Source organism: Pinus tabuliformis, chromosome X (assembly GCF_031772625.1).
Source record: "Pinus tabuliformis cultivar Carrire ecotype Pingquan chromosome X, CPIR1, whole genome shotgun sequence".
NCBI lineage: Eukaryota > Viridiplantae > Streptophyta > Pinopsida > Pinales > Pinaceae > Pinus > Pinus tabuliformis.
In genome coordinates, this window is record NC_142308.1 from 587,598,288 (window position 1) to 587,625,218 (window position 26,931).

Below are 26,931 nucleotides of genomic sequence, written 5' to 3' on the forward strand. Positions count from 1 at the left end.
TCCCATAAGAGAAGAGTCTTTAAAATGACCTGTCCCAACGCTCTCATAAGGAATGTCGGTATTTCCCACACATGGCACGTTGCCATTTGAAGAACCAGAAGAGAAAAAGGCTAACTAATCAACGATGACTATTTTCCCTTCATGAGGAAAACGGAGCACGCAGAACAAAGAAGAAACCACACAAAACATAGCATGAGTCCAACTTTGTCAAAGTAGAAGGTTATAATTCAAATTCACATCAATGACTTCTACTTATAATTCAACAATTTTCCCTTCCAACGTGATAGGAAAGCTCGTGAGAATACCGTAAGGATGAGATCCTTTGCCATCAAAGGCTTATAAGGTTTTCAGAGACTAGTTGAGAGGTGGAGAGCCGATAGCTTTACAACATGAAACATACATGATGCAGGTGGAAGCACCCTCATCAATCACAGTCTGATGAATCATCTTCCCTTTTATAATGAGCTGGATTAAAAAAACAAGTTGATGGGGAAGCCAAGGAATATGATTTCCAGGCCAAAATTAATCAAATTCAAATCCATAGGGTCAATTCCTCCTATATTAGATAGTAATGTTTTCCGCTGCATTGGAAAAGTTTGGAGAACTTCCAAGGTAGACATTGCCGAAGGTGCTTGAACTAAATCTTCAACAATATTGTAATGCTCGGAAGCTCGTGCATTTGGATTGTAAGATGATTTTTGAAGGACATCCTTGGGAGGCAGTCAAATAACGAAGTCATTACTAGGTCTCTCAATATGAAGAGGACTGGAACTTGGCGGAGTAGAAGTAGGTGTATCAGTAACTTCTTTCTCCATAGTTTGTTTGGGAGGAGTTTGATAGCCTTTTGACAGGGTGGAAACATAAATAGGAATTGTTCCACTCATGTGAGCATGAGAACTCGAAGATGTGGAAGATTACGATTGTTCTACCAATTAGGGTTGTTGTGATGGGAAAGGATCTTTCAGTACAGTTGGTGTCCCTTGAATGTCTTTTAGCAAGCGACTAAATTCCGCACAATGAGGACAATCCTTGGTATAGTGATATTCCTCACAAATAAGGCAAGGATATTTGGGCTTACATTTAGATGCATCATCAACAAATGACTTTGGTGGATCCTGTTTTGGGGCATCATATTTTTCTTTTCCTTTACCCTTATTTTTACCTTTAGAGGCTTTGTCTTCCATGGTAGATTGAACGAAATTAACCTCAGAGGTCTTACTAGGATTTGGAGAGGGATTCGTAGGAGGATTGGATGTAAAATTCGAAATGGATTTTTGCTTCGAAGAAGATTTACTAGAAGTTTGAGTCACTGATCCAATAATACCATTGATAGGCGGTACATATGAAGGTTTAGAAGATGTTGGATACATAGATGGTATCGAAGCATCAAATAAGAGATCATATAACATGCCAGATTAGGAATATACCAAATCTAAATATTGGGCATTGGCAATGGCTTGGTCTTTTGTTACACAACCTCCCATTGCTATGTCTGCAACAATTTTGTTGATGAATGATTTGGTAAACCATTCAGTTAACAACTCATAAGGTATATCAAATTTTATAAGGCGGCGCCAATGTCTCCATTCATGGATATGATCAGAGATGTGGTTAGCAGTATTCTGTTTCAAAGACTTAAGAAAATGGGTACTAGTTTTATAGTGAACCAGTAACTGGAAGTGAGTAAGGAAGGACATTGCCAAGGAATTGAAGTCTTGATAAGTACCAATGCATCTGTTAATGTGTTCATGCATCTTGGAATGTGATGATAAGTAATAAAATCAAATTCTCATTCCAATAAATGAACTAGTAAATACTTTCTCAAAATTTGAGGGTTTCTAACTGAATATTGTCCATTAAGATGTAGCATAATGAGTTGTCAATCAAGTTTTACAATTAACTCTCGAATGCCAAGAGCAATAGGTTCTGACAAAAGCTCGATGACCACACTATATTTGGAAATGTTATTAGTCATTCGATCTAAACATATACCTTGTAAATTCACTAACTCACCATTAGGGTCGTAGATTTCCCATGCAGCGGAAGATAGATTCTGTGTACTACGACAAGCACCATTAGAAAAACTGACATAATGGTTGGATGACATATGCAAACCAAGTAGAGCACGAGGTAAGCGGAGGAAAAGGTTTTCAAAAGAAAACTAACACACCAAAAACACACTCCACACTAATGTACATAAGTATTTACACGGAAAACGCATAAATTTTTTCAGATGGAGTCCATCTTTGGACTCGGGTAATCAATCAACAGAGAATAAAACCAGAGTTTCACCGTTGGCATGATGTGTAAGCATCCAATCATCCAAATAGTGGAATAATACACATAAATGACAATGGCTGCATGCCCCCAGGGCAAGTGAGGGTTACGAGTCATAGGATGAATACCCCATTGCGATAATAGGCGAACGGTAAAGACTCAGTGATAAGATCTCATAAAAGAAGGCAAGAAAATCTTAATCTCATTATGAGAAAATGATGCTCCTAGTTGAAAGATTTTGACAATCTTGGATTGGACCAAAATGTCAATGGGAGAGGTAGCCAAAATGTTCCCTATGGTTCCCTTAGACAAAACTTCATGCACCAAGATGGTCGTTTGAAGTGGATGGGTGAGTGTATGGGAAAAAAAGGTATCCAGACACGATGAAATCTCTCCAAGGTTTTGGAGAAACAAGGAACGATGATGAGAATCATTCTAGGGAGTTTCCTCAAGAGACATGACCTCGGTAATACTCTCGTCAAAAGGAAATGTCTCATTCAAGGGATCTGGAGAATCCCAAGAACTAAGCCAAGGGGATTGTGAATACGCGTCTAGTTGCATACTAATAGTAGTATGACTTTTAGAAGTGGTTGTCGAAGCCAAAACAATAGCTTGATAAGCTTGTTCTGCTGGGTTGAGTGGCATGACATCGCCAAAATAATGAACCTGATCAGGAGAAGGAACAATTTAAGGATCGTAAGAAGTAGAGATCATGTTGACAGAAGTGACATGAGGAGGTGGGAGGTAAAAAATTCCCATAAGAGAAGAGTCTTTAAAAGGACCTGTCCCAACGCTCTCATAAGGAATGTCGGTATTTTCCACATATGGCACGTTTCCATTTGAAGAACCAGAAGAGAAAAAGGATAACTGATCAACGGTGACTATTTTCCCTTCATGAGGAAAACGGAGCACGCAAAACAAAGAATCAACCACATAAAACATAGCATGAGTCCAACAGTGTCCAAGTAGAAGGTTATAATTCAAATTCACATCAACAACTTCTACTTATAATTCAACAATTTTCCCTTCCAACGTGATAGGAAAACTCGTGAGAATACCGTAATTATGAGATCCTCTGCCATCAAAGGCTTATAAGGTTTTCAGAGACTAGTTGAGAGGTGGAGAGCCGAAAGATTTCCAGCATGAAACATACATGATGCAGGTGGAAACACCCTCATCAATCACAGTCTGATGAATCATCTTCCCTTTTATAATGACTTGGATTAAAAACACAAGTTGATGGGGAAGCCAAGGAACATGATTTTCCAGGTCAAAATTAATCAAATTCAAATCCTTAGGGTCCATTCCTCCTATATCAGATAGTAATGCTTTCCGTTGCATTGGAAAAGTTTGGAGAACTTCCAAGGTAGACATCACCGAAGGTGCTTGAACTAAATCTTCGACAATATTGTAATGCTCGGAAGCTCGTGCATTTGGATTGTAAGATGATTTTTGAAGGACATCCTTGGGAGGCAGTCAAATAACGAAGTCATTACTAGGTCTGTCAATATGAAGGGGACTAGAACTTGGCGGAGTAGAAGTAGGTGTATCAGTAACTTCTTTCTCCATAGTCTGTTTGGGAGGAGTTTGATAGCCTTTTGACTGGGTGGAAACATAAATAGGCATTGTTCCACTCATGTGAACCTAAGAACCCGAAGATGTGGAAGACTACGGTTGTTCTTACCAATTGGGTCTGTTGTGATGGGAAAGGATCTTTCAATACAGTTGGTGTCCCTTAAGTGTCTTTCAACAAGGGACTAAATTCCGCACAACGAGGAAAATCCTTGGTATAGTGATATTCCTCGCAAATAAGGCAAGGATATTCGAGCTTACATTTAGATGCATCATCAACAAATGAATTTGGTGGATCCTGTTTTGGGGTATCATATTTTTCTTTTCCTTTACCATTAATTTTACCTTTATAGGCTTTGTCTTCCATGGTAGATTGAACGACATTAACCTCAGAGGTCTTATTAGGATTTGGAGAGGGATTCATAGGAGGATTGGATGCAAAATTCGAAATGGATTTTTGCTTCGAAGAAGATTTACTGTAAGATGGAGTCTCTCATCCAATAATACCATCGACAGGCGGTACATCCGAAGGTTTAGAAGATGTTGGATCCATAGATGGTCTCGGAGCATCAGACAAGAGATCATATAACATGCCAGATTGGGAATATACCAAATCTAAATATTGGGCATTTGCAATGGTTTGGTCTTCGGTTACACAACCTCCCAGTTCTATGTCTACAAAAATTTTGTTGATGAATGATTTGGTAAACCATTCAGTTAACAACTCATCAGGTATATCAAATTTGATAAGGCGGCGCCAACGTCTACATTCATGGATATATCAGAGATGTGGGTAGCAGTATTCTATTTCAAAGACTTAAGAAAATGGGTACTAGTTTTATAGTGAACCAATGACTGGAAGTGAGTAAGGAAGGACATTGCCAAAGAATTGAAGTCTTGATAAGCACCTCGAGGAAAATCGACGTACCATTTTGCGGCAAGAACCATAAGGGTGTGCTGAAAAAGATGTTGACAAACAGAGGCATCAACCCAGGAATTAGATGAACACCATAAATGGTAATTCATAACGTGGGCCTAGGGGTCTTCTCCAGATTTTCCTTCAAATTTGAAACAATCGCCGAGAATCTTAGTAGGAATCGGAGGCCAATAGGGCGAATAAAGTATTGGATCATTAGTGAGCCTTGACACATGCGACAGTTCCAACGTTGCTAGAAATGGAAATTGTGGGTTTAAAGGCATGGGAGGCCTTTGATAAGGCCCAACTCGTGGATTCCATCCTTGTTGGTATGGGTTCTGCCCCCAAAGTGGTGGATTTTGACTATAAGGAGCTTGATATTTCCCCCAATGAGGGGTATTCTGACCATACAAAGGTGGATTATGTATCCACAAGGGTGGATTTTTCCTAGGGAACAGTTGATATTGACCTGCTATAGGCTTTTGACAACCATAAGGTGGATAAACAAATTGCGAGGTATATGGATTATAATGTTGTTGTTGTAACTATTGACCCTGGTGGTAAAATTGTTGGCCATGTTGTTGCAGCAGCTGACCTTATGGCTGTAAGGATTGACCATGTTTATATAAGGGTTGGTTTTTCTACTGAAATGATTGTTGGTAAGGCCCTTGTTGCTAGAGTTCCAGGTTGGTACTAATAAGTTCTAGCTTTAATTTGACTAGATTCCCCAAATGAGGGATTTGAACCAGACTGCATTTGGGGACCTTCCTGTTGAGTAAAGGGTTTATTTTGAGGCTTTTGAGAGCCATATGGAGGGTATGGTTGTTGGTAGGGTATCTAAGCTGAAAGAGGTTGTTGAGAGCCATACAGAGGGTACAATTGATGGTAGGGTATCTGAGCCGAAAGAGGCTTTTGAAAGCCATACGGAGGGTATGGTTGCTGGTAGGGTATCTGAGTTGAAAGAGGTTGTTGTTATGGGATCTGGCTTGATCCAGATGGAATTTATGATCCAACAGGATAAGTTACATTGCCAACATTTTGACTAGCTCCGGTAGCGTGCGTTTGAGGTACACTCACATAAGATCCACCCGAAATAGAAAATAAGGCAAAGGTGGTTGTTTCCCCCCATATGGTGGGATGGGCGGTGGAACATATTGTCCAACTAATGGAGGACCTGAAGAACTTATAGGGACATTAATTTCCCCAAGCATAACTATCGGTTGTACAGGAATTGACAAAAATACAGTCGATACAAGAATTTGAGAGGCCATGTTTGAAACAAACGTACCAGAAGTAGGAATGGCGCTCCATGACCAAATGGGATTGTGATAGAGTGAATACACAATTGGAGTACTTGAAACCAATTGAGCCAAAGATGTATAACCAGCTGGAAATAAAGGCTCACAACTTTCAGGGGTGGTGGAGGTGAAGCACTTCCCACATAGGGATACCCTTAAGGTGGAAAGTCATATTCAGAATCATTGTCAATACCATGTGTATGAGTAGCTGAGACTTCTGGAGGACCTTGAGAAGAGGATGGAAACTCACCTTCTAAAGCCATGGGTGGAAACAGTTAGCGAGGAGGAATTTGAGATGATCGTGGAGATAAATCGAAAGGCACACCAGGATTATCCTATGGACTATAAGGCTATTCAGGAGATATAACCAATGGAACAAAAATCGGATTCAGAGGAAATAAAAAAAACCTCGGTGGACTCTTAGGGGTTTCTAGATTAGATTCTTGAGATGATGATGAGTCTCGAGGTGGAGGATGAGAAGCAAGGGGTTGGATACTTGGGATAATTCTAAGTTCAAGACCTTGGGCTTCAAGTGACTGTGAAAAATCAGGATGAACTCCTTGTGATGACCCTTTAGTGTCAGATGATGAAGGGAAAATGTAAGGTGAACCCGGTGGTTCAACCACGATGACATTTTCTCAAAAACAATAAGGGATGGTTGATTTGAGCCTACAATTAAAATTTACTATTAATCAGGCAATATGAGGCCAAGGATAACTGCATAGGTAAGTCATGTTATCGTGGGCAGTTAAATTTTAGAACTTAAAAACAAGAAATAAAACAAAATGGGTGTACTAGGCAAGAGGTTTTACCAAGTATCCATGAACCATTATATACACCTTAGCCGAAACTAAGGACTTAACGTACGACGATTGATCTCCCCAAATGTTGTGTTCAATGTATCATGTTTACAAGGCGGTCAACTCGATTACCTGTGGCTAAAGGATAGCAACCTAGTGGGGTCTCCCAATATATACTTGACGGTACGGGGAGCACAAGTCCATGTTAGCGCTGTCTAATGCATAACCATTCGGTGAGAGCGTTCTGATATACTTACCATACTAGAGTGCCTCTGATATACCTTAGAGTACTGGAGAACCTCTGATATACTTTCGTATTGGAACAAAATTTCAACCCCAAGATAAAATGCAGGCAATTAACAATAGCTGCTAGGTTTATAGACCTCAGAACACATCTCTAGCATAGACCTCTAAACATTTGCTTCAAGTTCCAAATGATCCTTAGGTTTAATTCAACAAATTTTAAAGTTTTTCTTGAATTAGGTTTCAATTTTGGGCTCAAATGATGTCACCTGAATCCTAGAATGAAACTATATGAGAAAAAGGAAACCTTTCATTTCAATGAATTCTATACTAACGAGGGAAGAGAGTTCAAGAAATTAATGCATCAATCAAGAGAATGCATCGAAAAATATGCCTCCACTAACTTTTCCAAATGTAAAATGCAATAGAAAAATTAAACTTCACTTTCACTAATGAATATGCAGTCTATTGAAAACAAAAATGATCTTCACTTCAATAAGATGCACTTTACTTATATGATGTTCTCTTTGATTTTCAGATTCTCGCATGCAACTAAGCTTCAAATAAGGCAAAAATGAAGATTTTGATCCAAAATACTCCTAATGAAAACACAACATTAATTAAAGTAACACCGAATTCAAAAGCACTCAATGAAAATGTCTTTCACTTTACTTTTCAAATAGATAAACAAATATGCTCATTTCAGTTTGCAAACCAAACAATGTAATCTATGCTTGATAAATGACAAAGATGGATTTCAAATGCAAGATGACCTAGCACATATGAAAAACAACTTTGCATAGGACAAACCAAAACCAATGTAAGTCAATGTTTCAAGTGATTTCACCAGATGAACAAACCTAATCATTCAACAAAATAGAGACCCAAAGGCACTCGCAAGCGACAAGTGACAATCAAATGACCTATAAACCCTAAAATCAATCCAATTGCACTCAAACACTTGAAAGTTCAAAGGAATAAGAATTTGCTAATAAAATGAGGTAATCAATCAAAACACCAACAAAATCCAGTCATGCAGGACAAAACAAGACCTTAGGGGCTCAGACACACTAGGGTTTGACAGAGAAGCCTTAGGTTTTTTCCAATCTTAGGGATCAATGCAGTTCTTAAAGCCAAACTAGTGTTGAACATGGGATCATCACGACTATTTTAATAAAAAATGCGTTGGGTGAGGAATGAGGCAAAAAATAAAAATAATTTCACAAACACTTCCATACTAAGCACTCTAAGATAGCAACCAGTTATTGTGCAGACTTATATCAACCCAAACTAACTGAGAACACAATGGTCGATCAAACTAATCAAGAGATTAGTTGAGAAAGGAGGATGAATAGGATATAACTACCCTAGTGGAGTCACCATTTTGTTGTGAAGGAAAATCCCCTTTGTGGACAAAGGTGATCCCTTTAGCCCAATGAGTGGGTCTACCAACAAACTAAACAAACTAAAATACACTTTCTTAGCTTATGTTTGAAATGCAGAGATAAGGAGAAACCTACCTCGCTCTAATTCTAATAGCTCGATCCTTGGAGATGAATTCGAATCTTTTGCTCCAGGCCTCACTCCTAAGTTGTTCTTCATGTTTGGATACCTTCAAGGAAGATCAAAGTATTGTGCAAGATACAAGAGCACATATGGCATACATCAAACATAAACTATGTAATAGGTCAAGGAACATTAAGCTAATAGAATAAACATTTACGCAATTATGTAAAGTGAGCATCATATGTATGCATTAATAAGCTAAAAAGGGAAGCATACAACCTATGCCTTGATGTTGGAGACCTCCTTTTGGTGGATGTCCAAGTCCAAGAAAAGACTCTTCAAGCACTCCTCCAAGCTAGAATGAGTAGCATGTAAGCATAATCTTAGCATATGGATGCAACAATCAATGACCAACCATTTGAGGATGGAAGGGAGTGAATTTATAGGGAGGGAGAGGGAGTTAAGGACATTCTGATTTCAATTACACTTGAAACCATAAACCAGATGTTATTGACTCCTCAAAATGACTCCCTTGGCCATTTTTCTACAGTTGTTCTAATGGACATATATCATAAGTTAACCTTTCCTCAGAGAGCCTAAATTTTTGAGATTTTTCTCCCAGAATACTCTCAGTTTCCTGAGAAAAATCCCCCTTACCTAGCTTCTATGTTCCCAGAGAAAGCCAAGCAGATAATTGCCTTAGTTTCATGCCTTTTAAGGTATCCATCAGACCAGTGGGTAGATGAGCCTATTCTAGGATGTCTATCAATTTTCTCCAATGAGCACAAGCCATCATTCATGTTCAATTTTAGCCAATTTTTGGTTGATAATATGCATGAATAGATGATGAAGATTACTATAGAAGGCATATTTAATTATGCATCTATGCTAGTCTATATGTTTCTTTTTCAGCAGGGAGATAAGTTTCCAATGAATTTACACAAGCAAGATGATCAGGGCATCAATAAATCTGTGATACAATGGACTTCATTAGTCAAGAGAAACTCAACAAAGTTTAATTTTGCAGATTTCGTTGGTGATTTTGTTCATACAGTTGCAGGGATAGCAAGGGAATCAAAATTAGCACCAGAGGATTTGAACAAGGTTGTGCAAGACCTGTATCTTCAGAGATAGGAAAATGATAAGCTCCAACATAAGCTAAAGAACTTAGAAGCACAAAAAATAAAAAATGATACCCTCTTGGTCAAAGAGATGCAGAAATCTCATCAACTTTCCAAGAAGATAGATCAATTGGAAAATTAGTCATTGATGGCTCAAACCTTGGCCGAAGCCAATGAAAGAATTTGGGTAGATATCAATCATGAAATAACTGAGGCTTTTCCATCCATTCAGATTATATTTGAGTAGGAAGAGTTAATTGACAGGTTCCAGATAGCAATTGAACAAGTCAGAACAACACTGGGACAAAAACCAACATCTATGATCAAAGTGATGAACTCAAAGACTACAACAGAGTTAGAATAGATTCAGATTGCTGATAGGATAGAGACAATCCTAGAGATCAAAAAGGTATTATAGAAAAGGAACTTAATGACTCATTTGGAGACTAAGTGTCAAGATCTGGAAAATGTTGTCCAAAGATTTCATACTAAGTTCAATTTGTTGAATCAAAGAGGATTGCCAGGGTTAGTAGCACCCAATAACAAGTTAATTAGCTTGGAAGATTACTATGAGAATATTTACACCATTGCAATAGATACATCAAAGTTTATAGGTATTAAGGGACATGTCACAGGGAAAGAATTTATTGAAGCATTAGAGTTTGATTTAACTATCAAACATGAAATCAAGCATATTTTCATCAACAAGCAAACTTTCGAAAAGTACAATGAAGTTTATAGAAAGCTAATAAATATTTCTATACCAAAAGATGAAAGGTGGGATGATTTATGTGATATCATTGAGTAAAAAAGTTTTATCTCTGACAGACAAACAACAAGAAAAAATTTTGGGGCCCAGTCATGAACGATTTCCTTGAAGATGGTGCCAACAAACTCATCAATTTAGGCACTCCTACATTTTTGTACTATTTTTGTAATTAGTTATATGTTTCTAGAGTCTTATATTTTTGTATAAATAAGTAGTGATTCGATGTATTAAGGGTTCAACCATTGGATGAGATTTCCAAAGTATAATTGTAACAGACTGAAATTGATTCCCATTAATGAAAGGATTCTGGATTTGCTTCAAACAACTTGTCACTTTGTGAGTTTGTCTTATGTTTTCACTTCAATTTGTTATTCTGCATATATTTAAGTTTTATGAAGATAACTGGGTAAGAGAAAACTGAATATTAGTCTATCTTAAACCCCCTCTGAAGTTATAATCTATTTTAGAGATTAGTTTATTGAATTGTTTGTCTTTATAAGCTCCTCTACATTTATAAATTGTCAACCATCTTCATAAGGTTAAATATATTTTGTTGGGATGTAAACATTGTTTACTTGCATGCTTTCTTATGATTAACTAAAAATTCAGTCTAAATATTTAGTAAATCATACTCTCTTATATTTTTTCCTTTCCACACATTTTTAAATCAAATTATTGTTCAGAGGTAAAGAATTAGCCCTTTCTTAATTTTTAGTATTATTAAGGTTTAAGCACCTGCCTTACCTGTTCATAACATTGGTCATCCAAAAAATTTTAAAACAACAAAACATTTTAGATGCTCTGACATAATTAATTAACCTATAATTATCTTATAGGACAATAAGGAGGATGTAAAAGTACATGAAACTATTTAGCTAGATTCCCCATCCAGTTCAATGTTTTTTCTTACAATTTGTGTTTTCCATACTAGAAGTAGCAAGGCTACAATTCTAGGACATGAAGGGCTAATTAAAATATAGATTTTTTAATATTCTATTATTTTCATGTTTGCGTGGCACTGAACATACTATTTACTTGGCCAAAAGAAATCCTTTTATGCTATCAGTTATGTTTTCCCAATGGAAGGCCAGTAGTCACAAAAGGTTCATTCTACATGGAAACGAAGATGAGGTGTGTAATATTTTTCCTACTCTAATCTATGAGAGAAGAATGTGTAGAAAATTGAAATTAAAACGAGTTGCAAACACATGAAATGAACAACAACCCATTAATAGCAAGATATCATAGGGAAAACCTTTCCAAGAGAGAAACCCCAAACTCAAAGAAAATCTATGTTATTTAGCAACAAATGATCACAAATAAAAAATTCATGATTTCTCTCCAAGAGTGCTCAACAGTGGCTTAATTCTAGAGAAAAATTGGCAAGATAACAATAAGGAAAATACTCTCTCTCTCTCTCTCTCTCTCTCTCTCTCTCTCTCTCTCGCTCGATTTCTTCTTTAGTTCCTCCAATCCAACAATTAATATATAATGCATAATAGAGCTATAAACCATTTTTGTTTTCTATTTATGCATAGGGAAAACCACTAATAGGTTATTCTCTACCACTAGTTACTGTCGAATTATTCTCTACTCAATCTTAAATTATTACATTACACAATTCCTAAAACATTCCCTGCATAATCGTTGATATATTCACTACACAACAACACAAATATTTTTTGCACATTGTTGAAATTTCATATAACAACTACAACAACATTCCCTGCATAATAGCTCAAATATTCTCTACACAACAATTGAAATATTTCCTACACAATAACTAGAATATCCCCTGCATAATTGCTAAAATATTTTTTACACAATTGTTAAAATTTTACTTCACAACTATTGAAATATTCTCTTCCTGGGAGTTGAAATATATTCTACACAACTGCTAAATTTCTCTATGATGTTGCACAATTTCTCTATGGAACTGTAAGGTTTTCTACAAAATTACCAAAGTTCTATGTAGTAATGTAACGTTCTCTGCAGTGTTATAGAAATTTTTCATAGCACTATAATGTTCCCAATAATGTTACAAAAATTATTTGCAGTAGTGTAACATTCTCGGTAGCGCTACAAAATTTCTCCACGATAGTGTAACATTCTCTGCATCATTGCAAAACTTTTTCGTAGCACTTCAAGGTGTGTGCCACCTTTCCCAACATTCTCCCACTTGTCATATACTTCCTAATGATAAAGAGGATAACACATCAAACTGCAAGTTAGTTGATAGGGCCTAGAACGCATATTAAGTCACATCAACAGTTAAACTCCCCCCCCCCCCCCCCCCCATTGGTTTCATTAATACATCTATAACATTATGAAAGGTGTCAAATTTCTCATGTATCACCTTTCCATATTCTACCATGTCCCTAACAAAACGATATTAGGTATCTATATGCATTGTCTTTGCATGAAAGGTTGGATTGTTAGCTAGATAAATGACATTATTACTATCAAATCGAATCATGATATTTTCTGACTTAACATTACTTTTTAAAAAAAATTCATAAGATAGATAGCCTCCTTACAGGAATGAGTAGATGCCATATACTTTGACTCTGTATTAGGTAACTTGATGACAACTTGTCACTTTCTCGTCCAACTCACTTCTCCACCAAATATCAAAAACACATGATCAATGGTAGATCTCCTTCCATCTACATATCCTACCCAATCAAAGTCTACATAACCATGTATATCAACTAAGTGTAGGTCCCCTAAAACATCACTATGATAGAAAATAAAATAATCAAAGGTACCTTGCAAATATCGGAAGACCCTCTTTACAATAGCCCAATGTTCACATCCAGGATTAGCCATAAACTAGCTAAAGGCTGCCACTGCATGGGAAATATCTATTCTAGTATAGAACATAACATACATGAAACTACCAAACACACTAACATAAGGAATAGAGACCATATCCTTAATCTCTTCAAGTGTTGTAGGACACTGCTCAACTGGAAGCTTAGTTCCCATATAAATTGGAACAATCAATGATTTGTTATCTGTCATTCGAAAACAATGTAGCACAAATTTTACACACTTACTTTGGCTCAACCAAAGTCTTTTATTTCCTATCTCTCTCTCATGACCTCCATTCTCAAGATACATTTTATAGCCCCCAAATATTTCATTTCAAATTACATTGAAAGATGCGACTTCTAATAAAAAATCACATCTTTATTATTACTAAATAATAACATATCATCAACATATAGAGTGATAATAAGGAAATGGTCACCTTCTTGTTTGTCATACACATAGTGATATGATTTGGATCTCATAAATCCTAATATCAACACAAAATAATCAAAATTTTGGTACCACATTCTAAGAGATTGTTTGATACCATATAAAGACTTTTTAATTTACAAACCCATGACTCTTTACCTCTTTCGACATAGTACTTTGGTTCTTTCATGTAGATATCCTCCTTCAAGTCACCATGAAGGGAAAAAAAATCACAGTCGTCTACTCTATCTCTAAATCAAAGGTTGATGCAACAAATTATAGAAACATAATAGATGTTAACGTAGCAATTGGGGAGAAGATTTCACCAAAATTTATTCCCTCGACTTAGGAATATCCTTTTATAACCAACCTTGCGTTAAGATTTTCGACACTACCATTTAAACCAACCTTCTTCTTGTACACCCATTTACAACCAATGGGTTTTTGTACATTAGGAAATGGGACCAAGTTCCATACATCATTCATTTTGGGTGCAACCATTTCCTCATCCATGGGTAATATTCAAGATTATTTATCTTCCATCTCCATTGTCTCTTTTATGGTTCTAGGCTCATCCATTTTAGTAGATAAAGTAAATATACATATGAAATCAAAAGGATTATAATTATACCTAATCGGTTGTCTTTTATGATGAGTGGACCTCTTTAAATTTTAAGGTGGAGTTTCTTCCTCTTCTTTTACACTCTCTAAAGCCTCCTCCTCATCAATTCTTTATGAACTTCTTGTTCACCTTCTAGTTCAACTTTCTTGGTCTTTGGTGGTAGTTGAACCACTAAATATTCTCATCCTCTTTCGGCTTTTTGACTGTGGGAGAAGGAATAACTTCTATGAAAATAACATTTCTATTGAACAAATTTTTTATACGCATAGTTTCCCAAAACTTGTACCCTTTCATACCAACACCATAGCCAATGAAGATACATTTCACTTCATTGTTATCCAACTTAGACTACTTCTCTTTAGGCACACGAGCATATGCCTCACAATGAAAGACACGAAAATGTTGAAGAGAAGGATTCTTACCCCTCTAAAAATCCATAGGGGTCTTATCCATAAGAGCAGAAGTGGGAGACCTATTAATCATATAACTTAGAGTGGCAATTTCTTTGGCCCAAACTTCTTCTCTAGGCTAGCTCCACTAAACATACTCCTAACTCTTTTCATCAATGTTATATCCATGTTCTACAACTTCATTTTTCTTAGGGATATATGGAGTTGTCTGATATCTTTCAATTTCATTCTCCTCACTTCCATTATCAGTCCTCAACAACTTAATCTTCCTACCAGTCTAATTTTCCAAGAGAGATTTAAGCTTCTTGAATCAACTAAAAACTTCAAATATAGTACTAAGGAAGTATTCCCATGTCCTTATTGAATAATCATTATTGAATGACACATAATACAAAGCCTTAGAAATTCAAGGAACTTTAACTAAACCAAATACTTCATAATGAATTAAGTCTAATAACCTAGAAGATTTATGAAAAATAGAGTAAAACTAAACATGGTTTTATTTTCCATATCTGTAATGCTCATAGCAATCAAATTAAGGAGAATAATCATTCAATCCATCGACAATTTTTTTTTTCAAGATCCGTAGGTCCTTCTTACCTGTATGGCCCAATATGTTGTGCTATAACATTGTCTTTTTTGTGGGTAGCTCAGTTTATGAATCGAGAACCTTTTCAGAAGGTTTTGATTATGAAGAAGTAGATTTTAGAGATCTCTCTGCTAGATAGATAAATAAAAATTACACTCAATAGTGCATGCGTCAAGCTGAAATATAGTACCAACACAAACACTATTAGTGAGTACCATAGCTCCAGATCCATCTTGCACCCTTTTTCATAGGAAAAAACATGCACACCTACATCATTAAGTGTGCTTGATGATAGTACATTTCATGCTAAAAATGGGATATGCAAAAATCCATTGATCCCCTTTACTCTTCCATCAGGGAATCTAATCAAAACTCTACCATGGCCAACTATACAGAGAGGAGAATCATTACCAAGGTATACAAATCCACCATCATATTTCTCGTACATTGAAAACTATTTCCCATGAGAAGTCATATGGAAGGAAGCTCCAAATTCAATTGCCCACACATTCTAGCATGAATAGGTTTCCAAAGTTGAAACAAAAGCATCACCATTATCCTCTTAAGAATATTTTCATGACTCATTATCAAGATCATTATTTTATTTCTTCTTCTTCTTCTTTTCTTCCTTGAAGTCTCTTCTAAAGTTCCCAACTTTTCCACAATTAAACATTTTTCCTTCAACTTTCCAGGACACTTATGAGATTTGGATCTACTCTTTTCACTCTTCCGACCTTTATCTTTTAATCTTCCACAAATGATCAAAACCTCATTAGTGGATTCAAAAGCTTTTCACCTCACCTCCTTTGACAGTTAGGCAAACACAAACTCATCAAGCACTAAATTTTTTACAGTGTTTCTAATAACCGTTATTAAGTTGTCCCATGAATCAAGTAACGAATACAAAAGAGTCATACAACAATGTTTCTCATCCATCTTCACTCCAACTGAGACCAACTAGGCCACAATAGTGTTAAATACATTTAAGTACTCAGTTATGAAATCACTATCGCGCATTCTCAAGCACAACTTTTTCCATATAATTTTTTTTATTTAAGTAGTAATTTAACTTGATAAAAATCTATCTACTTCTTCTAGACAATACCTACATTTTTTCTTTATAAAATTCAATAAAACAAAAAGAACCAAACAAAACCTGATAAGGCTCCCTTCTCTCGGCTCTAACATCACCCATTTTTCATTTAAAATACCAATATGTTGGCTTCTTGATGTTGCAATCCATAGATCTTTATTTGCAAGAAGATCCTCCATCTCGATCTTCCAAAGCTCAAAGTTAGTGACATTACAGTTCTCCAATTTTGTTCTAGAGTTACTCACCATTTCCTTGCAATGAGACTTCCTCTTACACAAACCCCCACTCGAGCAAAGATTGGATCAAAAAACCTTGTCCCTTATAACTTGGATTCAAGGTGATCAAGCTCTAATATTAAATGAAAGGAAGTTGAGGTGCATAATACACTTCCTACATTAATCTATGAGAGAAGATTGTGCAGAAAAATCAAATTAAAACCAGTTGCAAACAAATGAAATGAACAACAAAGCATTAAAAACAAGATATATTGGGGAAAACCCTTCCATGAAGAAAACCTCACAATCTAAAGCACATTTGCATTATTTAGCAACAAAAAGGTTACAATGCAAAAATGTGTGTGCTCTCTCCAAGAGTGTTCAATAATAGCTTAATTGTGGAGAAAATTTGAAAACATTATAGTAAGGAAAATATACTCTCTCACTCTCTCTCTCCTCCACTCTAACACTTGATATATACTCCATAATATAATCACAAACTATTTTTGGTTCTCTATTTCTGCATAGAGAAAACTCTAGCAGGTAGGTTATTATGTGCCATAACTACTAGCAAGTTATTTTGTGCCACTACTCACTACTGAAATAATTCTCTACACAATGTTAAATTGTTCCCTTCATAATTGCCAAAACATTCTCTACACAACTAGTGAAATATTTTTTGTAGATTGTTGAAATATTCCATTGAATTATTCTTTACAGAACTGCAAGAATATTCCTTTCACAATTGCTCAAATATTCCATCCATAATAGTTGAAATATTCACTGAACATTAACTGAAATATTTCCTATACAATAGTTGAAATATCTCCTGCACAATTGTTGAAATATTCTTTGGATATATGTTAAAATATTCACTTCATAACAACTAAAATATTCTCTTCCTAGTCGATGGAATATTTCTACACAACTGCTAAATTTCTCTGCAGTGTTGCAGAACTTTCTATGCTGCACTATAAGGTTTTCTTCAACTCTACAAAAGTCCTTTGTAGTAGTATAATGTTCCGTGCAGTGTTGTAGAAATTCTTGATAGCAGTGTAACATTCTCAGCAAGGCTACATGATTTCTCTGCAGTGGTGTAATGTTCTCAAGAGCTCTACATATTTTCTCTGTAATATTCTCTACAACTTTATAGAAGTGTAATATTCTCGGTTAGAGTGTAATTTTCCTGCACTTCAAGGTGTATGACACCTTTCCCAACATTTGCTTTTTCTAGATTAATATAAATCTCTATCTAGCTTTAGAAAAAAAAAAAAAAACTTTGGGTTGATACTTTACAATGTTTAACCAATTAGACCAATTCATTAAATTAACATAATTCAAAAGTTTTAATTAATTATACAAATATCATATCCATTAAATTTCAGTTTTTATTAAATTATATTTAGTTTAATTATAAGAAACTTAGAATTAATTTTGTCACTCTCCAACCTAGTATAGCAGAGATGTTGTAATGTAATGTTTAATATTTTGACAAGTTCAATTACATAAAAATTAAAATAAAAAAATGATATTAGATAAAAGAATTAATGTAATGTAAACATTTTATCTCAATCAATTATATATATATATATATATATATATATATATATATATATATATATAACATAAAAATGGCCCATATAGCTTATTCATATATATATATATATATATATATAATAAAAATGGCCCATATAGCTTATTCGTATGGAATATAGCTTATTTAAAGTGGTAAATTAAACCAGTCTAGATCTACCTTAACTATGGATCTACCAAAGCCCGAAAGATTAAATCTCCTAATATACAAACTTCTTTTAGAGTGAAAAAAAATACGTTCCCTTATCCCTAAATAGATCTCAAATTAATATAAATCTAAATTGGTCATATAAAATTTTAATAATGTTGCTTCATAAAATTGCATCATCACTATATAAAATTATAATTAAAATATTATTTAATAATTTTGCTTTTTCAAAATTTTAACGATTAACGATAATAAAACTTTTTGTCTAAAGTGTTTTCCTATCCTTAAATAATAATAGATTATTTTTAGAATTACATTGGTAACATGAATTGACCTCTTCAATTGTTAAATATATATATATTTATATTAAAAATATGTTTTTCACATGGAGTGACCTCCTTAATTTCGGTGGAAATATCGTGTTTGAGTTATGATTGTATCAATCAATCATTACAATTTTAATTGGTACTAATCATTCACCCACAGATTTTCACAACTTGGGATTACAATTACTAAATCAATTTCCCCATAATTTTTAAATTAATGAAATTAATTATAATTTAATTAATAAAAATTAAGCATAAGTGGTGGAAATGATATAATTAAGCCTAGTTTCTAGAAAACTGGGCAAACTGTAGATCGTACACCTACAGCACCGACTCTCTCTACCTTCTTCTACATCAAGCTGAAGCTGCCCTTCCTGCAAGAAATCCAAGTTTCAAATAGCCCTCTCATCACCATTGCATTTCATTCATCCATCAACCTGAAGCTGAAGCTGCCCCTCCTGCAAGAAATCCAAGTTTCAAATAGCCCTCTCATCACCATTTCATTGGTACTAAGGCTGCTCTTCATCCATCCATTCCATTTACCTCAGCTTCCCTACTCTGCTGCAATATATCTTGTGATCACCATGACCAAATTTCTTGGATTACTTCGGCTGAATACACATCATAAAGGGAAGGCCAGATGGATCAAGAGAGTGGTTGCAGCCTGGAACTGCATCAACTCCCACACATTACTCAGGCCTGCCAGATCAAGATGCAACTACACTACAGGTACAAAGAACACCCCCTACTCTTTCCCTGTCTTGAATTGTAGATTTCATTTCTGTAAATTAATGTTTGAATGCAGATTTTGTAGATTTCATTTCTGTAAATTAATGTTTGAATGCAGATTTTCATAATGGATGTTCATATTGTAGATAGACTTTTGGAACTGAACTATGTAAGCAGGTTGAAACATGACAGCTAACTATTCATATTGTAGATAAATTTTTGGAACTGAACTGTATAAGTAAGCTAAAACGTGATAACTTACCTACACAGTTCAGTTTTACTTTTGAAACTGAACTGTGTAAATAAGCCCAAACGTAGCTAGCTGTTCATATTGTAGATAGACTTTTGGAGCTAAACTGTGTAAATAGGCTAAAACTTGTGAACTTACACAGATCAGCTCCAGAAATCTATTTATTATATAATTAATTAGTGAGTGAATGTTCATTGTCAATATAGATATATATATAATGGTTGTGATGAATTTAATATTAATATTGAAATAATGATTTAAGTTCCAGAAGATCTTTGGATGCTTCACAACGACATCAAGCGTTGCTCATATGAAGATGTTCAAGTCATGTGGTCCATTTTCACAATTCTCAGACCTGCAATTTTCAGTTTGGAGCATGAATGCCTACCAATTATATAGACAAACAGCTTCTGTGTATAAATGTGGGATATCTCTCCACATCTATTTTTCTTTTGCTATGTACATATGTGGTGATGTGAGTAATGTAGACACGTTTATTGAGAGAGTAATTAACACTCATCTGGTTAAACATCATGGATTTATATTTCCTTAAGGAAATATAAAGATCTGAACCGATTTATCCAATTCACGAAACCCTGAAGCAAAACCTTATCCATATCTTCTTAACAGATTAGATTCAGTACATTTAGCAGCAAAAATAAAAAGACACTAAGGAAAACTTTGATAAGTCACATTGGTATAGGACTGAAGCTCAGAGAACTCGCTTGCCTTATTATAGTGTTACATATTTGCCAGATTTATTGAGTAATGTGGACACGTTTATTGAGAGAGTAATTAACATTCATCTGGTTAAACATCATGGATTTATATTAAGGAAATGTAAAGATCTGAACAGATTTATCCAATTCACGAAACCTTGAAGTAAAACCTTACCCATATTTTCTTAACAGATTAGATTCAGTACATTCAGCAGCAGAAGTAAAAAACACTAAGGAAAACTTGATAAGTCACATTGGTATAGAACTGAAGCTCAGAGAACTCGCTTGCCTTACTATAGTGTTACATATTTGCCAGATTTTCAAAGTGTGGTGTACAATCATTCTCAGAGACTGTTTTGGAGCTTAATTAAGTCATAAAATAGAGAAAAATGCAAATATTTCATGGAGAGTTTAAACTAACTTGAAAATGATGCTATGCTGTTACTGTATTTGTGAATGAATGGGGAAAAAATTTAAAAACATTATTTGTGAGATGGATTTAACGCGCTGTTTAAATAGAAATGTGTAAGGCCTTTGAATTGAATTCAATGGAATGCGCTCTGTTCAAATAACTCTCTACTGCGCTTGAATTGAATTGTGGTGTGTAAAATAGGTACTTCAAATTTGGAATTTCAATAATTTATTTTAAATAAAATTAATTTACAATTAACTAAAATATAAAATAATTAAATTAATCTAATTTAAGTTAACATTACTTTTTTATTAATTTTAAATAAAATTAATTTAAAATCAATTAAAACATAAAATAATTAAATTAATTTAATTTAAGTTTACATTAAATTTAGTATAATTTAGGGCTTTGTCTACAGAGAGGATAAATTTGTGTTAAAAGTTATTTTTCCTCAAATCTGATATTTTTTTTCAAAAAATCTAATCATAGGAGTATTTGAATTTATTTATTTTATTTATTTTTATTTTTATGTATGGTGGTAATAGATTCAGCATCATCAAGAAAACTCTGACCACACACACAAAATCTCGAAATTTCTCCAGGGTTTTGACAAAAATCAATTTCCACTATTTACCAATCAATATATAAATAAGTTCCACACTCTTAAAACTCCTTAAAGCACTTGATACCTCCAGATTACATAGCTAAAACTTAATATTCCAAAAAATTCCTATCTATTTTCAATCAAAATTGAGAATTTTTTTTTACCAAATATAAAAATGCCAAGTTTTGCTACACACAATCCAACATGGACCATTCTCATCAGCTTAGAAATACATTACGAAATATAAATACTACTTAGGGTTAATGTTAACTTTTAAAATTTAGATTTTATTCTTATGTTAATTTCTTTAATTTAAATTTTAGTTGTAATTGTTTTTTAGATAGGTATGTGAATTTTAGTTGTTTAAAATGTGTTTTTAAATGCATAAATTAATTAAGTTTGCTAATAAATATTTAAAATACTCAAATTTTACCAATTACATAGTTCAAATTTACAATTGTAAGCTACCAAATATGCAAAAAAAAAACTAAAATAAAATATGATTGAGGATATATTTATGTTTTTAATGTTAGGTAATGTAAGTCTTGAGATGACTAGCATGTCTAACATGTGGCTTGAGTAATTGATCCAAGGGCATATGAGCCCTCAAAATCACTCAAGGATCACACCCAGTTTGGGCATCTGAACCCTTAGCATGGTTGGATTTTTGTCCAAGAAGTTTGAAACGGGTGACCCTTTCACCTCGGAGTGCCTTACCAAAATACCCTGTTAATCTATTTTAAGCCATGTGAACATATTGAAATGTTAAATTTAAAAGCCGTGTGGACATATTGAAATGTTGAATTTAAAACTTATAATAAAATAAACTGAAACAATTAATTAATCAATTAAGTTTTTTATTTTAATGTGAAATGAAGAGTTTTGATTTTAATTAAAAGTTGTTTGGAAAAAACATATTGTGTTAATAATATTTTAGTTGGAATATTCATCATCTTTATTTTCCATATTGATGGCATTGTTTGTATGGAGAGGTGCCTCCTTGATCTAGATAAGCAACTAAGAATTAGCAAAGATTTACCTTTAGTTTCCATACAACAATAAACATTAAGAAACAAATTTTATAGTAGTCAAATTCAAAAAGATCACTTACACTAATTTTGTGTAAGAGAATAAGGAAATAAAGGAAATTTGTGTCACAATAAGAAATTAAAGGGCTTCATACAATTATCTTAGAGTGGGCCTATACCATTAATAAAAGAAATAAGGGAGCATGGAAAACTTAATTTGGCATAAAAAACAATTATTAATTAGTGGACTAACATATGTGGGAAAATAAACTCCTCTTTGATACTGTCATCAATTTCATTATTTTATATGGATGTGAAGTTTAGAGTTGTAATAATTTTAGAGAATCCCGAGGAAGGATCAAATAAATCTAAAAGCATTTTATAATCCATGTTATTAAAATTAAAAATGCCATATCATATCATATCCTCCTCTTAAAAGATGATATTCCCCAATTGAAAATATGGCTATCAGTAAGCATCTAATGTATAGGCACATGATAACTAGCATGAAAGATAATATATTTTCCCATATTGCTTCAAACTATACTAGAAGTCATCTATGGTTGAAGAGGGATTGGCATAAACATGATAATTCTTGGATAAATAGTTGAAAAATAGAGGAAGAGACCACTTCGCAAAATATTGATATCATTAAAAATATCACTAGATGTAAATTTAAGGAGAAATTGTGGTACAATAAAGAAGTAGATGATAAGAGAAAAATAAGATACTATAAAGAAGTCATTAACCCAAATATAGAAGATTCAAAATATTTTTCTATTATAACTAGCATAAAGAAGAAAATTAATATCACTAAATTAAGAGCAAATTCTCATGAGCTCCTTAATGAAACAAAGCATTGGTCAGTTCCTAAAATGTTATGGGATGAAAAAATTGTTATCGTTGTAATATTGAGAAAGTGGGGGATGAAAAATACTCTACCTTAGAATGTCCCATGTATGTCCATATTAATTCTCAATTTCTATTATAACTAGCATAAAGAAGAAAATTAATATCACTAAATTAAGAACAAATTTTCACGAGCTCCTTAATGAAACAAAGTATTGGTAAGTGCCTAAAATGTTATGAGATGAAAAAATTGTTATCGTTGTAATATTGAGAAAGTGGGGGATGAAAAATACTCTATCTTAGAATGTCCCATGTATGTCCATATTAATTTTCAATCTCAAAACATTTGCAACAATATTGAATTTCCTAACCTTTAAAATAATTGAAATAATGGAGATCTAGTAAATCCTCTCTAATCTTTTCAAGCATAAGAATAAATTTCTAGTGCAAACCAAATAATTCCTCACGAGTGTTTTCTTAAGGTTTGATAAACCAAAGTTGGTCGTTGTGGATGTTAACAATCATCATTGTCATGATCATCATCATCAATATCATTGGTTCTCATTTTAATGTAATGTTATCATTATTTTTTTAATTTACCATATTAATTTTATTTTTAAATCAATATAAAAAAATCAATTTTATTTATATTTTCATCTTACTTTTTTCTATTTACATTATTATTATTTATGATCCAATTCAATTGATAGTTTTGTTAAATATCACCTCATTAATGTAAGAATAAGATCCAATTAGAGCTTATCTTCCACCCATCAGCTCAACTTAGGCTATTTGACCTATATTTTAATCTTAATCATTTCCATAGATTTTCTATTGCAGTAATGGTAGTGTAATGGTATACCTTGGTTAAGATTTTATCATTCTCAATGTAAATGTGGCATTTCATCCTATCTTAATTTCCAACCAATGCAAAAGGAAAAATACAATAGTGTTTGATATCCGTTGGTCGCTCTCATATCCTAATTTCCATGGACCAACTAATTTCACCAATGCAATATTTGTAACATGAGTAGGAAATCATGCAGACATTTTTTTGTTTGATGGGACTAGTATGGTCTTTTGTATATTTTAGGGAGTTTTTGAGTAAAGGGGTGTTAGCACTCTGTAATTTTCTAAGGTTGCAGAAGAAAATCACAAAGGTAGCCACAAACCACTTTGGACGCTGGGATCTAGCCTTGCCAACTTCAGAGAAAGCTCTCTCTATGAGATTTAACTTTGTTGTATTAGATGTTAGGCTAGTTATGAGTGTTCGAATTTTGGTTTTAAATTGATTGGTTGAATAAGTGCCTAAACCTTCCATTGGGCTATGGAGTCTATAGTTTAAAAGGGGTCTGTTTCAACTTTTAGAAAGGAGTTTCACAGGGCAAGGTAGCTGGACTAAATGGATCCTTTACATTTAAGTGAAATGGAATGGAAGAAAAGATATAAGTTCAATAGAAGTTAAAGAGCTATTAAGAATTCCTCAACATGATATCAGAAGAAAACATAGAATTTATCTATAGCGAGAAGCGGAGTGTATATTTCAACAAATTATGTTCATCAATTTTCTGTAAAATAATTCAGATTTTAGAAAACATAAGCATGGAAACAAAATAGTAAAACATTAACAGTGAGAGAAGCACATCACTAGATAGTCTAACACATGAATCCCGTGAAGAATGTCATTTTTATTACTGATCATCCTATCAAAAGAAAATAGTACAATAGTGTTCTAGAATGCAAAAAATCCATGCAGTAATCAACCCTTGATACTTATAAAAGAGAAGTATTTATAAGATATTTAGAAAAAATATTGTCAAAACAGACTAGGATGTATTTAGGAATTCCTAAATTGAATCTATCTAACTTATTACAAAAATTTAAGAAATTTGAATTGTTTGAAGTGTTGGAACTAAATTCTTGGGATTGTTGACTATCCGACCCTTTGAATTCTGTCATGCTATTGATGCTGAGATGTACAAGCAAATCCTCTGCTTACTCCAGTAATTCACATAATTTATCCCAGCAATGCTCACTTGGGATAGTTGTCTTCAGTAACTTTCTGTAAACCTCGTCCACTTCAATATATTTAGCAAATATTGGTTTGGAAATGAATATGTGTTTAATCTCATATTGAATGTCCTGGTCATATGCCAATGCTTCCAAGAATGATTTTCATGTCATGTTGATTCTTCCTCCTATAACTTTGGAACTATATTTAGCCTTGATCATCAATTTCTCACTATAATTAGACCACATATTGAGCTTATCATTTATCACTAATAAACTAGGAAGTCCCTTCTCGTAGAGGGCTTCCAGCTTTTAGAAGAATCTCTATACACCAGTGTATAGAATCTGACACTTTTCTTCAAGCTACCTCATCAAATTTCTCTTAGTCAACACCTTCTTGACTTCCAGTATAGTTTTTGTTTTATCTTCAATCTCCAGCTCTTCTAATTCGTGTTTGTTTTTAGAGTTGAGGAACTTGATGAGCTCAGTAGCTTCATTGGGTTTGTCACCCAACTATTTTTTGAATTCTTCAATGGCTTCATTAGATCTTTCAATTGGTTCCTGTTTGTCAAATATGATTTGTATTGAAGGCCAAATATCTATCATATCTTCATTGATCCTTTTCCAAATATTTTTCTTTGACCTGGACCAAGGTATTACCCATGGTAGTGTCTCTTTCCATCTGTTGCAATCTATGGGACAATGTCTGGGATTTCTGCATCTCTGCCACGAGATAATTCTCATATCTATTGCTATGCTCCTGTAGGGTCTTCAAATCTTGTCTTAACTTCTTTATTTCTTCTCCTTTTATAGACATGTTTTCCAGGGATTGGGCCAACTTAATTGAATCATCTGCAGTTGAAGAAGGAGGTACTACAGAGGAAGATGTTCCTACTGTTGTAGTTGTTGTAGGGATACATGTTTGAAGTAGGGATGCAATAGGTACTGCATCAAGAGGAACTATTACAAGTTGTGAACTTTGCTCCTTCTCTTTGATCAGCTTTTCCATTTCTGCTTCCATCTCCTTAATCTGTGCACTTTGCTCCACCAGTGGCTTTAACATTTCTTCTTTCTGTAGCTTTGTCTCTCCTAACTCCTTTGCTTGGGGATCTTTATTCGCAGGAAGCTTCAATTGATTCTTTAGGGATGTTATGTCAGCATTCTTCTTCTTAATAATTTCTTCCATGGCCTTTGAATTACCAAGATCAAAACCTGCTTTGATCACCATTTCCTCCGAATGTTTAATTATGTTGTCTTTAGCAAGAGAGGAAAATTTCTCCGGTTTAAGTTGAGATTGAACATTGTTTAAAGACAACTACAGTTTGGAAGCAGTGATGATAGTCTGTGTGAAGGCTGAGTAGATAATTTCTCCTATTTTCCCGTGCATGTCCATTTGATCCAAAGGATGAACATCCTTTGCCTCAAACTCAAAGGTAGTTTGCTTGAAGTCAATTGTTGGTTTTGGTTGTGGAACCTGTGCATGTAAGAATGCCATATGCATTCTTCTCTTCTCTATGTCATAGGCCGAAATGAGCCTGTGATGGATAGAGGAGACTGCTTCCTGAATTGAGCAAAGATGTTGTCATAAA

The 26,931-nt window shown here is 34.0% G+C and overlaps 1 long non-coding RNA gene across 2 annotated transcripts; it reads left to right on the top strand.

Annotated features, from left to right (window-relative positions):
* The first annotated feature begins 19,074 nt into the window (after positions 1-19,074).
* LOC149141389 (uncharacterized) lies at positions 19,075-20,537 on the top strand. Of its 2 annotated transcripts, none has more exons than XR_016264996.1 (2): positions 19,075-19,470; positions 19,983-20,537. It is a non-coding gene; the product is annotated as an uncharacterized LOC149141389 (long non-coding RNA). The 2 variants fall into 2 exon arrangements; XR_016264997.1 differs by having other exon boundaries at positions 19,989-20,537.
* Positions 20,538-26,931: the final 6,394 nt, after the last annotated feature.